The sequence below is a fragment of the Zalophus californianus genome, chromosome 3 (genome assembly GCF_009762305.2).
Source record: "Zalophus californianus isolate mZalCal1 chromosome 3, mZalCal1.pri.v2, whole genome shotgun sequence".
Classification (NCBI taxonomy): domain Eukaryota; kingdom Metazoa; phylum Chordata; class Mammalia; order Carnivora; family Otariidae; genus Zalophus; species Zalophus californianus.
In genome coordinates, this window is record NC_045597.1 from 165,190,072 (window position 1) to 165,205,398 (window position 15,327).

The window sequence follows — 15,327 nt, forward strand, 5'->3', positions numbered from 1 at the left end:
CTAGGGGACACTCAAAATCACCGGCCATTTGTTGCATAATATTCTGATAATCTTTTTTTTTTAAGATTTTATTTATTTATCTGAGAGAGAGAGAATGAGAGATAGAGAGCACATGAGAGGGTAGAGGGTCAGAGGGAGAAGCAGACTCCCTGCGGAGCAGGGAGCCCGATGTGGGACTCGATCCCGGGACTCCAGGATCAAGACCTGAGCCGAAGGCAGTCGCTTAACCCACTGAGCCACCCAGGCGCCCAATATTCTGATAATCTTATTCAAAGATTTATTTTTTGAAAAAACAGTTCATTAACAGAGACATTATAGGTTTAGAATGCAAAATGCTTCATGAATTTTTAAGCTAGAATTTGAGACTTGAAAGCCATTTTCTTGCTTGAGGCAGGAAACCCAGGCAAAGAATTTGAACCCTCAGGCCAGCTCAGCTACTTTGCTTTGCCCCCAGGGCTAGAAGTTTAGGAAACCTTGATGAACAGGATAATCATCAAGGTCTGTTCCAGCTCGTGGATCCTAAAAGTACATCTTCCTTTATTTCCCGGGGCTCGTTCTTTCCAGAGGTGAGATAAATACATTCCAGTAGGTGAAAATTACTTCTGATTTTCATGTTGCACCATCTAAAAAAAAAGAAGCCACCCCGATGGACACTGAAAATTTTGGATTCGAGGACACAAGAAGCCCCGAGTGGAGAGTATCGAAGGGTGGCTGGAACAAAGGGTTCGGCTGTTCAAGATCATCGAACACCATCTCATGAGGAACTGCCACTTGTAGCTGTATGACCTTGGGCATACCCCTTAACCTTGACTGTAGCTCAGTTTCCTCATCTGTAAAATGGGGATAATAATCATTGAATGCATTTCATGGGATTGTTAGAAGGATTAAATGACCAGGAAGTGCTTAGAATAGACATCAACATACCTCAAGTGCTATAAAATAAGTTTTGGACCTATTCCTTTCCCAAGATATTTTAACATTCTTAGTTCCGGCAAGAGTCTTCCCTTACTGCCCCCACCCCGACCAGAATTCCCACAGCCATTATTATATGGATAGGATTCTCATTTCCCCTCACCATTGGCATTTTTCCCCTCCTTACTCACAGTGGAGTGGAGAATTTGCATAATAGCTCATGTTATTGGTCTAAGCAAGGCTGCCCATATTAGCAAGAGAAAGATGTGTTTGAATCGTAGATACTTATGATAGGCTGAATAACGAATGGCCTTCTAAAACTGTCCACATCCTAATCCCTAGAACCTGTGAATACATTACCTCAGATGGCAAATGTAACTAAGTTAAAGAACTTGAGATGTGGAGATTATCCTGGTGGGCCCAGTGTAATCACAAGGATCTTTATAGGAGGGGGGCAGGAGGTCAGAGAGGAGAGAAGATGTCACACCTGCTGCTTTCAAAATGGAGAAAGAGACCACCAGCCAAGGAATATAGGCCAACTTCAGAAGCTGGTGAAGGCAAGGAAACAGATTCTCCCTGAAACCTCCAGAAGGGACACAACCCTGCCAACACCCTGATTTTAGACTTCTGACCGCCCAAACTGTAAGATAATACATTTGTGTTGTTTTAAGCCACTCAGTTTGTTCATAGCAGCAATGGCAAGATAACACAATGCTCTACACCAAAGACTTTCTCAGGATGGAACCTGGAAAGTGCAGAGGACTTGTTGACCTTGCAGCAAGATGCCAAGAGCAAACCAGAGCCCAAGTGGAGAGAGGACACAACACTATGTATTTTTGAAGAAATACTTGGCATCATCCTCTGGACTCTGCCTTATGATCAACTAAGAATGAGATCACTTGCCATCTGGCCATGAATTGTACCTGCGTGTGTTTCCAGACATGGCAGGAAATGTGTTCCTTAGAACACTTTGAAAGTTCTCATTTTTGCTTTGTGCCATTTCTTCCATCATTTTTATTGACCGTTATGAAAATCTTTTATCTACACTTTTACGTGTTTATATAATAGTACTGACAGCAAACACTTATCACAAGCCTTCTGTGTATTAGGCGTTCTCTAAAGTATTTACATGCACTCATTCATTCCAACTTCATGATAATGCTTTGAAGCATATACTGCCATTATACTCATCTTAGAGATGGGGAAACTGAGGCACCAAGAGGATAAGTGACATCCCTGATGTGATGTGGTTCAGAAGAAGATGAGCTGGACAGTATGACTCCAGGGTCCAGAAGCGTAACCGCTGTTACCTTGTCTTTCATTCCCTCACGACCCTGAATCTCCTAAGGGCCAAAGACCTAGTGTTATTCTTGTTTTCAGTTCCCCGACTCCCACCCTACCATGCCTCCCACATTTCTTGAGCACTTGTTACAGCTAGGGCAGAGGCAGACACTTCCACATGTAGTATTACTTCATATAATCTCTGCTATGACTTTGACTGCCTTGTCCAAGGTCACATGAGTACGAAACTGGAAGAACCCACACCCCAAGCTCTTTCCAAACCACCATGCTGAATTACAGAAATGACAGCGTTGGGAATTGGAGCCAAAAGCCCTGATTGGAGCCTTCACTCCTCCACTTATTACCAGTGGTATATCTCACACCAATCTCCTCACCATTTGGGCCTGTTACTTCACCTCTAAAGTAGAGGTGATAAAACCTACCCTGTAGAGACCTCAAGCTCCTGCTGGATGGGGCTGGGAGACAGAGCTGGCTTCCCCCAAAGCAGCAGCAGGTGTCTGAGACTGGCTGTTGGAGCGGAGCTGTGGTGGGTTCTCAACCCTTCTCCCATGGAGGGCTCTCTGGCCTCCCCTCCGTGCCTTCTCCAAGAGGAGCCATCATCCGATTGGAGAGGCTGGAGATTACTTCCTCCCGGGGAGCAGCACTGCATCACCTGTCCTTCCGTTCCATAGGCGTAAACACTATTCTTCCCTCTGTGCACCCCCAGCTGGGGTCTCACTGCCACAGGCATTAACAGCAGCTTAGAAAACCTTGCTGTCAAATGGGGATAGGGGCATGGACTGAGGCCCTACCTGACCCCTTTCCTTCATCATGGTTCCAGACACCTATCCAGGCGCTGAAGGAGATTTGAAGACTAAAGGGCTATGGGACCTTGTTGTTGGAGGTGAGGGAGAGGGTCCCCATGCCTGGGAAATAATCCTACCACAGGGTTCTACAACTTCCCCAACCGGAGAATAGGGAGGAAGGAGGCAGCCCAGAGCAAGCTCCAACCCCGGCTCTAGGAGCCAGCGAAGCTTGTCAAGTTACCTACCAAATTACTGAACACATAATTCAGGATTTTCAATTGTTTAGTTCTCTGGACATTATAATATGAAAGTCTATGGCTTGCTTTTCGGACTTTTTTACTTTCAAACGCATTTTCTATTCTCATGATAAGTGAATGAAAATTGAAGTTTGCCTCTCCTACATCAGGTAGGTGATTCATAGCTCTTCGCTGACTTTTCAAGGGCAACTATGATCCCTCAGTGACAAGTGCTAGGGCAGGAGCCATGTCGTGCGGCTCCGTGTTTCTCAGGACTGCTGCACATTAGGCTCACTGTGGGAGACCAAGGAAATAGCAAAGGCCAGATCCCACCCTGACGAGTCAGATCAGAATCCCAGATGGGGCGGGGAAGTGGAGCTGGCTTCCTCCAAGGCATAGGTATTTTTTAAAGCTCCTCCACTGGTATTAAAGGGCAGCCGGGATTGGGAACTCCTAGAATACTGGTTGAGAGTTCAGTCTTGGAAATCAGTCAGACCCGCATGTATTACTCACTGTATAGCGATGGGCAAGTCACTTCAACATTCCTGGACTCTGTTTACTCATCTATAATGCCAATAAGTAGCATAGCACTTCCCATTTTTTTCATGTCACAAAACCCAGAGAAGATAAAAAAACAATTTATAAAGCACTCCCAAATGAGGGAGTACAAACTTCTCGGGTACTCAACCATCCGAAGGGCTGAGGGGATCAGTACCTGTCCATCCTACTTGCCTTTGAAGGCATGCTGGTGGGGGTGCCTTGCGGAGGGAAGCAAGGGGGGGATTTTACCAATTCATCCCACCATAGACTATTAGAGCTAAAAGGGACCTAAAAAAATGGTCACTGGTTTCAGGGATTGCCTTTGGTCAAAATCCAACACCTGGAGGATGTGCTTACCCTCCCTTTGATCAGAGGGCAGCTTGGAAACAACAGTACCATCCCTTGTTGGGGGATGTCCCCTACATCACGTGGGATGACACGCTGATTCATGGGCCCCATGCTTTCCTTGCAACCCAAGAGCCCGGCTGGGAAACAGCTACCTTTAATTGTGGCGCCTGTGCGGAATGACAGCCCACAAGCTTCTTTGCTCTTTGTCTTCTCCTCTGCAATCTGAAAAGCTGCAGTCAATGAATGTGTGCAGAATTAGAGCCAGGAGTGTGGGAACAGAGGCCTGATCGGAGAGCCACTCGAGACCGACAAGTCGACCGCTCGGCATGTTGAAGTCATTTGTCTAGCTGGAGGATTGTTTTTCCTCTTTAGGTTTATTTCATTTGCGGAATGGTTGGGGTTTGGGGGAGCTGTTTGGGTCCTGACACTTGAGCTGCTTCTGCACCACTGATTTAGAACAGACTCGTGATTCCAGAAACGCTGGTTGCCCTGTTTGCCTGCCGCCCAGAACTCCCTCCCCCTCCCACCTCCTCCATTCCATTCCCCCTGCTGCATGAAGATGAAAAACCAGAATGTGAAATGTAAAATGTGCTGGTGACAAAGGAAGGCCAAGAAGCCACTGGTTACATGGGCTTGAAAGTGGAAGCCAGGTGCACTCTCTCCAGCATTGCTGCCGATCGTCTCTGAAACAGATGTCCCCCACCCCTCCGCCATTCTCTTTTCGCGAGGGAGGCGCTGAGCTCCAGAATGGGAGACAATAGGCATTAATATCCATCGGAATGACAGCTGTTTATGACTCTCTTTGCACAGAACACGTGTCCCCCAAGCAGAATGATTAGCGCTCCAGCAGAATACGATATTTGCGGGTAATCAAAAGCGAATGGCAAACCATTTGGACTAATGGGAAGCAGGGTCCACATCAGCCTTTCTGGAAGTTCCTACCAAGAATAAATAATAAAGTGAGCTCAGAGCAATAGAGCGGTAGCCTCCCTCCTATTCATAACATGGTGGATTTGCTTAGTGTATCCTGGGAAAACTTACCTGCCTCGCCAGGGTGTTATGAGGATTAATTAATGTTTGTAAAGTGCTTGGAATTCCACTGAAGAAATGTACCTTGTCGATGCAAATTATTATCATTCTATAGTGCCTTTCATCCCAGAATCTCAAAGTGCTTCCCCAACAATTAATTAAGCCTCACTACACCCCTGTGAGAGAGGAAAGCATCATTCTGCCCGCGCTAATACAGCAGAGTTTTTGCACCTGAGTCACAGAGTCTAATGCTCAAGTTGCCCTCCAGGAGGGAGAGAGACCCTATTAACGAGCATCCCTAAGTGCTTCATAATACATGAGTCGCTAACAATGCAAGGCAAAGCACTATACCCGATACCTATGGCCATAAGGACTTGTTTAATTTTGTTTGGTCCCTAATTGTCTGGGCTGCTTGTTTTATTTTTCTCCCTCCCCTGTAAGGCAATAAGGTGCTTGTCAGATGAGAGCCCAATTAGCAGCTGTAACGAGTTACAGTGTTCTGACTGCACCCTCTAATCTTATTCCTTACCATCTGTAATGCCAGAAACAGGTTGCACCCCTCTCCCACCATGTGCATCCCCAAAGAAGTTAACTTACCTTTCACAAAAATTTTAATGGCATTATTAACAGGATGGGCAGTTCGATGCTGTGTTAAGCAACCTAGAAGCTGCGCACACGTCTAACATGTGAGCATCCCAAGCATGTACTGTAATTCTTTTTTCATTACAAGTGCAATAATTCATAAGCACAAATCTCTTGTATTGGCTCCTTTTTTAAAAATCCTGGAAATCAAGTGAGCATGTGTAGCATTCCAGTGTGTGCTGGAGACAAATCAGCCTGCAGAGTCCTCACCAAGTGCATTTTGAAACGGAAATTTTTGGCATCGTTTCTGGACAGGTTTAAGACAGGCTCAGGAGGCCAATGTTTTAGTCATGAAAACCTGAAAGGAAAATCACGGTTTCCAACTCTAATCCTATCTCAGGGGTTGAGTCACTGTGCCATCTCAGAAACATCCCCTCGGCTCACCTAAAGCTTCCGATGTCTCTTGTGTTCATCTTAGAGCTGGAAGACCCTGCTTTCGAATTGGGTTGGCCACTTACTGGACAAGCCACTAGCCATTCTGAGGCCCCACTTCCTCATCCATAAAATGGGAATAACAATAGCTACCCTACATACTTTCTGTGTTGCTGTGTGGCTGGAATGAGATCATTTGTATGTGGGAGTGCTTTGTCAACCATGACAGCTAGACAAGGGTAAGTGGCTGCTAATAGCAAGAGATGAGTCATCATAAGAACCCTGCAACTGTAGGAAGATACATTTGTTCGTAGTCATAAATCACACCGAGGTAGCCATCTCTAGGTGTGGCATACCTAGTCATGCCAAGGAACACTGATAAGAGAAACCGAAGAGCTCCAAGTTTTGAAATTCTTAGGTATCCTCAGATGGGTTGTAGAAGTTGTAGTTCTGTGGGTCTAGCTTCTTTACCACTCCTTCACCCTATCCCCATCTCCTAGTCTCCTTGTTCTGGTGATGATTCCACCCCCAACACATGTAGTCATGGTGGGGCTTTCATGTATACAGTCTCATCGGCACCTCACTCTGAGAGTGGGCACACGACCCAGGTTGGTCCATCAGAATACTCCATCCCCTGGACTAAGGGATGGGCACCAACCTGGCCAGTTGGGAGTCTTTTCAATGACTGATGTTCAGATGTTGGGATAGAGAAGTCCTATTTCCACTGAAGTTGTTAAGGGAGGGAGGATGGATGTAAGTTGCCTGCCCCTTGAACAAAGCCTGCCTGGGAATGTCAGAAACATTCTGAGGCAAGAGAGAAATGATTATTTGGGGCACATGTGTTACTATGGGGCAATGACTTAATGTCTTGACATGATTTGGGTTCCTAGATCTAGCTGTTCCTAGACTTCTGATTTCCTAGGTATATGAGCCAATAAATTCCCTTTCTACCTGAGTTAATTTGGATTGAATATCTGTTCCTTGTAATAGTAAAAGATTTGGTTAACTGAGGCATGAACTTACCAATGAAGAATAGACAAGATTTATCAGTTCATCTTTGGGGAAAGGTGAGTCACAAAAGTCCAAACCCCATGATTGGATGAAACAGTTGTTTTGTGAATCTCTTCATAATATCTATAACACAGAGAGAAAAGGTAATGTGAAACGACTTATTTTTTTTTTTTAAGAGAATATAGTCAACCTCCTTACAAGTCAGTTGGGCGTCATTAGAAATTTGTTGTCCATTCTTTGTGCCTGCTCCTTGTAATGCAAACTGCACTGTCAACCAGTAACTGTTCTCCTGATACGAGGTCCTGTGTTTGGACTTCCCCTCTCTCTTCTTGCACGGGCCTCATCAGAAACCTTCATTCTCATCTCTTCCTTTCCATTTGCATCCTATTAGTCTCAGCAAGGTCAGTGCTGTTCCGTGGGGAGATTGAAAGCTCTTTGGGGACAAGGTTTGGACCTCTGAAAGTATAGCACACAGCCTGATACATAGTGGGATCTTGAACTTACTAATGGAGATTGGCTGTGACATGCTGCTCCTTAGATTTAAGGGAAAGCCAAGGCACAGAAGAATGACCTGATTTATTCTGAGAGCAACCTGGTCAGGCAATCAAAACATTTAAGTGTAATTGGCATGTGCGCGTGTGTGTATGTGTGTATGTTTTAACTCACAGGATGTTTGTTGACTTGTTTGGGGGTATATGCATACTTGCGCGTGCGTGATGACGAGCTCCAGCTCTGGTTCCAGATGGTCTGAGTTCGAATCATGAAACACTGTGTGACTTTGGCCTAATCATTGCCTCTCTGTGTCTCATTCTCCTTATCTGTAAAAATGGGCAAAAAATAAAGTTTCCTCGTTATTGTGAAGATTAAATTGATTGGTGCCAGTAGAGCAGATAGAACAGTGCCCAGATCATAGCAAATACTCAAAAAACATAAGCTAGTTTTCTTAAGGGTGAAATCTGCCTTATCATATGCATTCAACTCTGGGTGTACAGATACAGAATCCATCCGTCCTACAAGGCTCACTTCAGAGTTTTTCTGATTGTTCCACCTGTGGAATCAGGTGTTGCTTCACCACACTGAATCACCGTCCTATAGGGTTGGGCAGCCTGTGGCTCGCTCGTGAAAGCCCATGATGGTGTGTCGCCACCACGGCAAGTCATAGATGGTGTTCTGAGATGCTGTTATGAAAACCAGTGAGAGGAGACCAGGGACACCCATCAAGCTTCAGTTAAGAATCACAGAGCTGTTCTCTTCATTCTTGTCAATGTTTTTTCTGGCTTTTTACCTTCGTGAACATTTATTTTTCTTTATCGTGCCCCAGTGGTAGGTTTTTGCTCTCTCTGTTCGGACATAAGCTTTTACGTTTTCGCTGACTTCCTTCCGCACTAGCCCTCATCTGATCTATATTTGCATCCCTTTGCTTGCGTGAGAAACATCGTTGTTCATGAGTGTCAAATGGATGAAACTATTTGCATGGTGAGACAAGTTCATAAGTCTTCTGAGGCTCCCATAGGGTAACTTCTGACCTACATGCACTTCATTCATGGAGCTTTGAAATTTGTTCAACTTGCTAACAAGTCAGAGAGTATTTACAGAGGAGGGATGAGTCAAATGGGGAACATGAACAGATGGAGAAGAGCCCGTTGTTATGCTTCAAGAGTGCATTTCCCACATTGGAACGCATCAAAGCCTGGCGGTATATACTGCATGCAAGTCACCCACATAGTATAAAACTGATTTAATTTACTACCAAACGCTTTGTTTTGCCATTACATAATCACAAATGTGCCCCCAAAGAGACAGTATTGGAATGTAAGCCAGGGCAAGGAGCCAGCCAGACATGAGTTCTAGTCCTCATTAGAAAACTCCTTCCACTTTCTTACAAATCCTCTGTGGCCATTCTGACGGAGACATACCTGGACACCACTCTGGTCTGTTGACTTATCTTCCATTTATCTTGCTGCGATGTGCCGTTTCCCAGGCAGATTCTAAAGCATGCTGAAGATACATAAAGGGTAATGGACCTCGTGCCTTGGGGTGTTGAAGTGACGCCCAGCTCCACCGCCCCATATCCTGCCTTCTCCGTTGTGAAATCGCTGCTCTGAAAACAGAACTGAGTGCAGCTAGAGAAGGGCATGGACAGGATGGCTCTCGACACGTGTCCCCACAGGGCCTTGCTGTTAAATCTCCCACAAGCTCTAGGAGCAAACTGTCAGCGACCCACTTAGCCGGCCCTAAACACCTCAGCCGCCTCTACTGGATGAGGGAAATTGCTTTCAGGGATAGATACATCTCAAGAAAGTTGGCTACAAAATGGATTTCTATAAAGAGAATTCCATTTTCTCCTGGCTTCCATTACAAAATTGGAAAATTTGTCACACTGGGTGGGGGGGGGAATCCTCTCAGGAGACAAAATGAACATTTGGGGTGAAAAAGAAATTAACGTAAAGCACGTCTCTTGTTGGAATGCACCAGTGCCTGCTGGGAACCACCTAATGGTTCACTTTTCTTTTGAACCATTTCCAGCATTTTGTAGAAGTGTTGGAACTCATGAAACTTATACACACTGCCAGTCCTTTGCCCCCCTCACCCAAATCTATTAGAATGTTCCCCTTGGTTGAGGGTTCCATTTCTGTGGCCTTGCACCTCTCAAAACTTGCTAGTGCTCACGCCTACTAGCTGAATGTGGCATTAGGCAGCAACCTAACATTTTATTCATTCGTTCACTTGTTTATATCCTGCTTTATTCCTATAAATAATTTGATGTAGCTTACAGGGGTAAAGATGATAAATTGGTATGTTTGCATTTCAGGTTTAATTCTCCTTGTTTGCCCTAAATAAGTTAATTTTGACATTTTAATGTCATAAGTTATAACACTGAATAATAAATATTAATCTGTTTGAGTTGGAAGAGTTTGAGAGGTCAGCTAGTCCTACCTCCCACCCCATAGAGCTTCTGTCATATCCTGTCCAGTGAAATGGCGATTTCTACCTTAGCTCTATCACAAGTTATTACGAAACCGCACAAAATTCTTTCATGAATTGGTGCCTGAGAAGCCCTCATTGGTGACGTGAAGCTTGGTGAGTGTTCCACTGAGTGGAGGAAAGTTTGAGTCTCTGTGGGAAGACTCTGTCACAGGTAACCTGTTAAGTTCCCACTGCCACTATCTGGCAACAGGTTTTTTTTTTTTCTCTTAGTAGGAAAACCTGAGGCATTTCTATCTTCTTTTTCAGTTTTCCTCCCTTTTAAGCTTCCTGGAAAAGCAAGAGTCTTTGTTCTCCGAACCCCAGCTCCCTCTCCGCCCATGCCCACCTCCTGATTAAAACTGCTCATCTCATGATCATCCACACTGACTCAGCGGAATTTCCTGCACTCTGTCCATGGAATCCCTCTGCCCCAACTTCCCCTTTTCTGGGTCAGTTCCCCCAGTTATTTCCTCTTTAAAGACTTTGTGAATAAGGCACAGAGTCCTTCACTTGGCCCCACAAGATGTGACTCCCGTGGGGAGAGGAAACATGGGCAGGATCATCAATCTGACAGCTTAACTGGTCAGGTGATTGTCAGAGACCTCCCCTGATCTCCCTACTCATGCTGCAGGGGCAAGGACACACCTCCCTCAGAGTGGTCTAAATTCCATTCCATCTATCATGTTGTCCCAGGATCACAGGGAGCACCCATACAACGTAAAGTGGGTTTGCATAATCCTCGTCCAAGAGATTATGCTGTCACGACCCCAAGGTCGCAGTGACTTACATGGGAAGGTGTGTGTCTCACTCTCGGCACACATCGGCATGGCTCACCTGCAGCTCAGCTCTGCTTTTTGTTTCTCCTCATGCTGGGATCCAGGCTGATGGGGCAGCCCTTGGCTGGCACCTGCCATCCTCATGGGAAAGGCAAAGGCAAAGGGCAACAGCTGAACCTCACGATGGCTCTCCAAGCGTCGGCTTGCAGGTTACACTACATCACTTCTGCTCAGATTCCAAAGGCCAAATCACATCACATGGCCAAGTCTGATGTTGAATGGGTGGAGATGTCCACTGTGCCTTAGAGAAGGCACTGTGCACCACAGAGCAAAGGAAGGATGTATCATTCTTTTGCAGTTAATGGGGTGAAAAATTGGGACCAATAACACAACCTATCTCAGCGACATTAAGGTTTGGGGAAGAGTCCCACAGAGGAGCTAACCTGCTTATTCCAACTATACATTAAGATGGAGTTCCGCGGGTGCCTGGGTGGCTCAGTTGGTTGAGTGACTGCCTTCGGCTCAGGTCATGATCCCGGAGTCCCGGGATCAAGTCCCGCATCGGGCTCCCTGCTCAGTGGGGAGTCTGCTTCTCCCTCTGACCCTCTTCCCTCTCGTGGTCTCTATCTCTCATTCTCTCTCTCAAATAAATAATCTTTAAAAAAAAAAAAAAAAGATGGAGTTCCGCTGTCCAGATCTCTGGGGCAACCCCTCGTTGCTATTTCTTCAGGTGGCACTGAGTGTCCTTCAAGGAATTTCTTATCCCTTCTTTATGCCACACCCTTCACTTCTTACCTCCCTCCTCATCACACACACACACACACACACGGTGACTGGGTCTTCCTTGCTCTCTCAAATTCCCTACATCCCCTTCATCCCCAGGCTGCCGTCCTTCCCAAAGCCTCCTCCTATGTGCCTTGGAAATCTTTAAGGGCACGAGGGACAGATGTTCTTTCCTGTTCCCATTTTCTCTGCTTGGTAAGGCAATGGGAAAATTTCCAGTCCTTGTGGTGAGAGAAGGAAAGAAAGACGTAGCCTGGGCTTGACTCTAACAGACAGATGGCTGTTATTTGCTCCCCGAATTCCTTCACTTGTGGTCACATTCTAAGTAGATCAGGATTCACACTGCAAGAGTTTATCTTCTGCCTATAGGTTTCCATAAATTTATAGATGAGATTCATATTCTCCCTGCTAGCAAGGCTTTTGTACCTTCTTCGGCTAAAAGGATATCTGCCTCCTTCACAACCTTTGGTTACATACAAATTACTTTTCTGTGGACTTATCCTTGAGAGATGTGCCCCAGGGTGGCACTTTTAAGATGTCTCAGTGTGTGTGTGTGTGTGTGTGCGCGCGCGCGCACGTGCACACGCGTGTGCTCTGCTTTTTGGCTTTTTGTTTATTTGTTTTCAGTGCTAAGTAGAATCACTTCTGCCACCCAGTCACACGGACCCCAGACGCAGGGCACCATCCACATCCATTGAACAATCGCACCCTCCCACCACCACCACATTTTCTTCTCTCTCCCAACAGTACCGTTATTTCTTTATACTCCTCAGGACCTTCACCTCCTGCCCAGAAGGTGCTATGTACAGATGAGCATTTTCAAAGTCCTCTGTCCACGTGTGCTTCTCCCAGCATCGCAGAATTTCATAGCACTGTTTAATCTCCATACATTTCAGGGAAATAGCCCAAGTTTGCTACCACACATTGACACTTTCAAATTATCTCCAAAACAACACTGATGTGCACCAGAACCTTCACTTTTCAGTTTGCCAAGTTGTCTTTCTATAGTCAAAGAGCTCCAGCCTGAACTCTGCTTCCCCACCCAGTCTCCCCTGATGATGAGCACCTCCACCCAGGGTCGGTAACAGAAAACTCTAGTGGAAAATACCTTGCGACTGGCCCAAAGCCAGACTCTAATGCCACTCAGGTATGCAACTGTCTGGGTTTTTACCCAGAAAGGTCATGACCTTTGACCTTCATGATGTTTGTATTCCTGCCCCTTTGCCTCACCCTGCTGCTTTGGGACAAAGGGCGCTAACCTATAAATGGTCAGGCTCTTTTTTCTGAAGTATGGATGACCATTGGAAATCATGTAAAGCTAACCACCTCTGAAAGAACACACATTGAGAGAGGGCTGTTGATACAAATGTCCGGTGAAGTGACACTTCATAGAACCACGGAGTAGAAGAAAGACCACTTCCAGGAAGACCTATCTACCCCCTCATTTCCTAGAGGAAGAAACAGAAACCCAGAGCATTGGGTACAACTTGCTTGCAGAGCTGCTGAATGACAAAAAGTAGACTTCCTATCCCTTAAAAGAATGTTCTTTCTGGGGCGCCTGGGTGGCTCAGTCATTAAGCGTCTGCCTTCAGCTCAGGTCATGGTCCCAGGGTCCTGGGATCGAGTCCCACATCGGGCTCTCTGCTCTGGGGGAAGCCTGCTTCTCCCTCTCCCACTCCCCCTGCTTGTGTTCCCTCTCTCGCTGTGTCTCTATCAAATAAATAAATAAAAATCTTAAAAAAATTTTTAAAAAAGAATGTTCTTTCTGCTTTACCATGCCCCCTCACTGGGCTAAGCACAGTAATTTTTTTTCAAGCACCAATAAACCAACAAAAAGATATTTGAGCTATTCCTCTTTTTGAGAACGTTACATAACCAGTAATGACAACTTGTCCCCATTTGGATAAGAGTCAGTTTATTTAACTTAGTTCCCATCAGAACTAGTAGAAAGAACATTCAGTGGTTCTCCCTCCCTAAGCACAGCCTATATGCTTGTTCCTGGAGAGGTCCTGCCACACCAACAATAAACAAGTTATCACTCAGGAGCAGATATCTTACTATCCAGACACATCATACCTGGATCTTTCCATCTTGAGGACCATCTACCTATGGGATCTGCACTCCCAGATAGGTTGAAGGAGGAGCTGTCTCTCTGCACTGTCCCAACTACCCCCAAAAGCAATGAAGAGTTTAGTAAATGCTATTGCAAGATGACATGTTTTTACTATAGGGGTGATAACTGCTTTTTTTTTTAATATGAATTATTAACATCCTCGTGAGAGACCCCAGTTGGACCAGCTGATGCTGATTTGTGGCATATTGTAAGATTTCTCTTTGGGATCTATTACCAAGTTCTTTTGTCGGTGCATGAGTAAACAGACCCTGTGGAGAGGTGGGGAGAGCTGGAGTTTGAAGTCTGAACGTTGCCCTGTAGTAAAAGACAGTACTTGGTTTAGAGTTTAATTTCCTCCTCAGCCAACAACTCTTTGTGTGATAAATAAGCTAACATCCCTGTACCTATAGGCAGAAAGACAATCTGCACAACTCTGGAGCAGGGGAAATCTGTTTAGGTTGCAATTAGCAAAAAGTAAAGGGTCTTGTCTGAAACATTTTGTAAGGCTCCCAGACTTTGGAACTCCTTCCACTGACAGTGGGCATCTGCCTCCTCTTTAAACAATCCTCCTGCCACCACATTTTAAGAGTCTGAGAATTTTTTTTTTTTTATTAACTCTATAACAAACAGCACAGCAGCATTTGTTCAAATGGACTTTTTCAAATTCTTTTCAAGGGATGTGGGGTTTCTCCCACATGTTACTCTTGAAAAGAAAGGATCAAAATACAAAAGCTGTCATAATAATATTTCTGATGGAATTGCCCTGGTGAGTATTTTAAAAATAGCAGCAGAAGATGCTTTGATTTCTTCTCATCATGATGTTGCAAAAGAGCCTAAATACAGCTTTGCATTTGTTTAACTGAAAGCTGCCATTTCTCAGTGTCAGTTGGATGTCGAGTCCCAAAATGATGAGCACAGTTAACTTCAGCTACAAAAAAAAAAAAAAAAAAATTATGAGTCTTAGCATATTTCTACCAGAGTGTCATTGTTAAAATGATTCTATGAGAGATTCTGCAAGAAGAAAATCTACACAAAAACTAGAATTAGAGAAATACATGGGATGGGTGGATTTGATATAGCTTCTATTTGTCAATGCAAAAATATATATATATAAATGTGAATACATTGAATTTCTCTGGCCTGGGCAAATTCATCATTAGTAACAGGAGCAATAATCACAAAAATAATAACACAAATAAAGACCATAAAATTGTGCAAAAGTCTTTCATGGTTTTTATACATTTTGGTCTAAACAGTGGTTTCAGAACTGATTCCAAGCAAATATGCTTTAGTTAGTTCCAGATCAATCTACACCTACAGGGCAGGTCAACCCCGGGATCCTTATTCACTTCAAAAATACATGCTTTCTTCAAACAGTGTCTTCTTTTAGATTATTTATGATATACTTCGACTCACAAAAACGTGATTTTTTTTTTTTTTATGTCATAGCTCAAGAGCACATTTTTGCCTGAACCAAGGTGCCCTTAATGGAAGCATAGCCATGACCATCG

General features: G+C 44.7%; 1 long non-coding RNA gene across 1 annotated transcript in view; it reads right to left on the reverse strand.

Moving 5' to 3' along the window:
* The window catches only part of LOC113919675, a 35,067-nt gene extending 25,857 nt beyond the window's left edge, over positions 1-9,210 (reverse strand). The window contains exons 1-3 of the long non-coding RNA XR_003519079.1: positions 9,094-9,210; positions 7,881-7,995; positions 7,190-7,300 (exon numbers count right to left, since the gene is read on the reverse strand). This is a non-coding gene — a long non-coding RNA (uncharacterized LOC113919675). The remainder of the gene's footprint in view (positions 1-7,189; positions 7,301-7,880; positions 7,996-9,093) is intronic.
* Between the last annotated feature and the right edge of the window lie 6,117 nt (positions 9,211-15,327).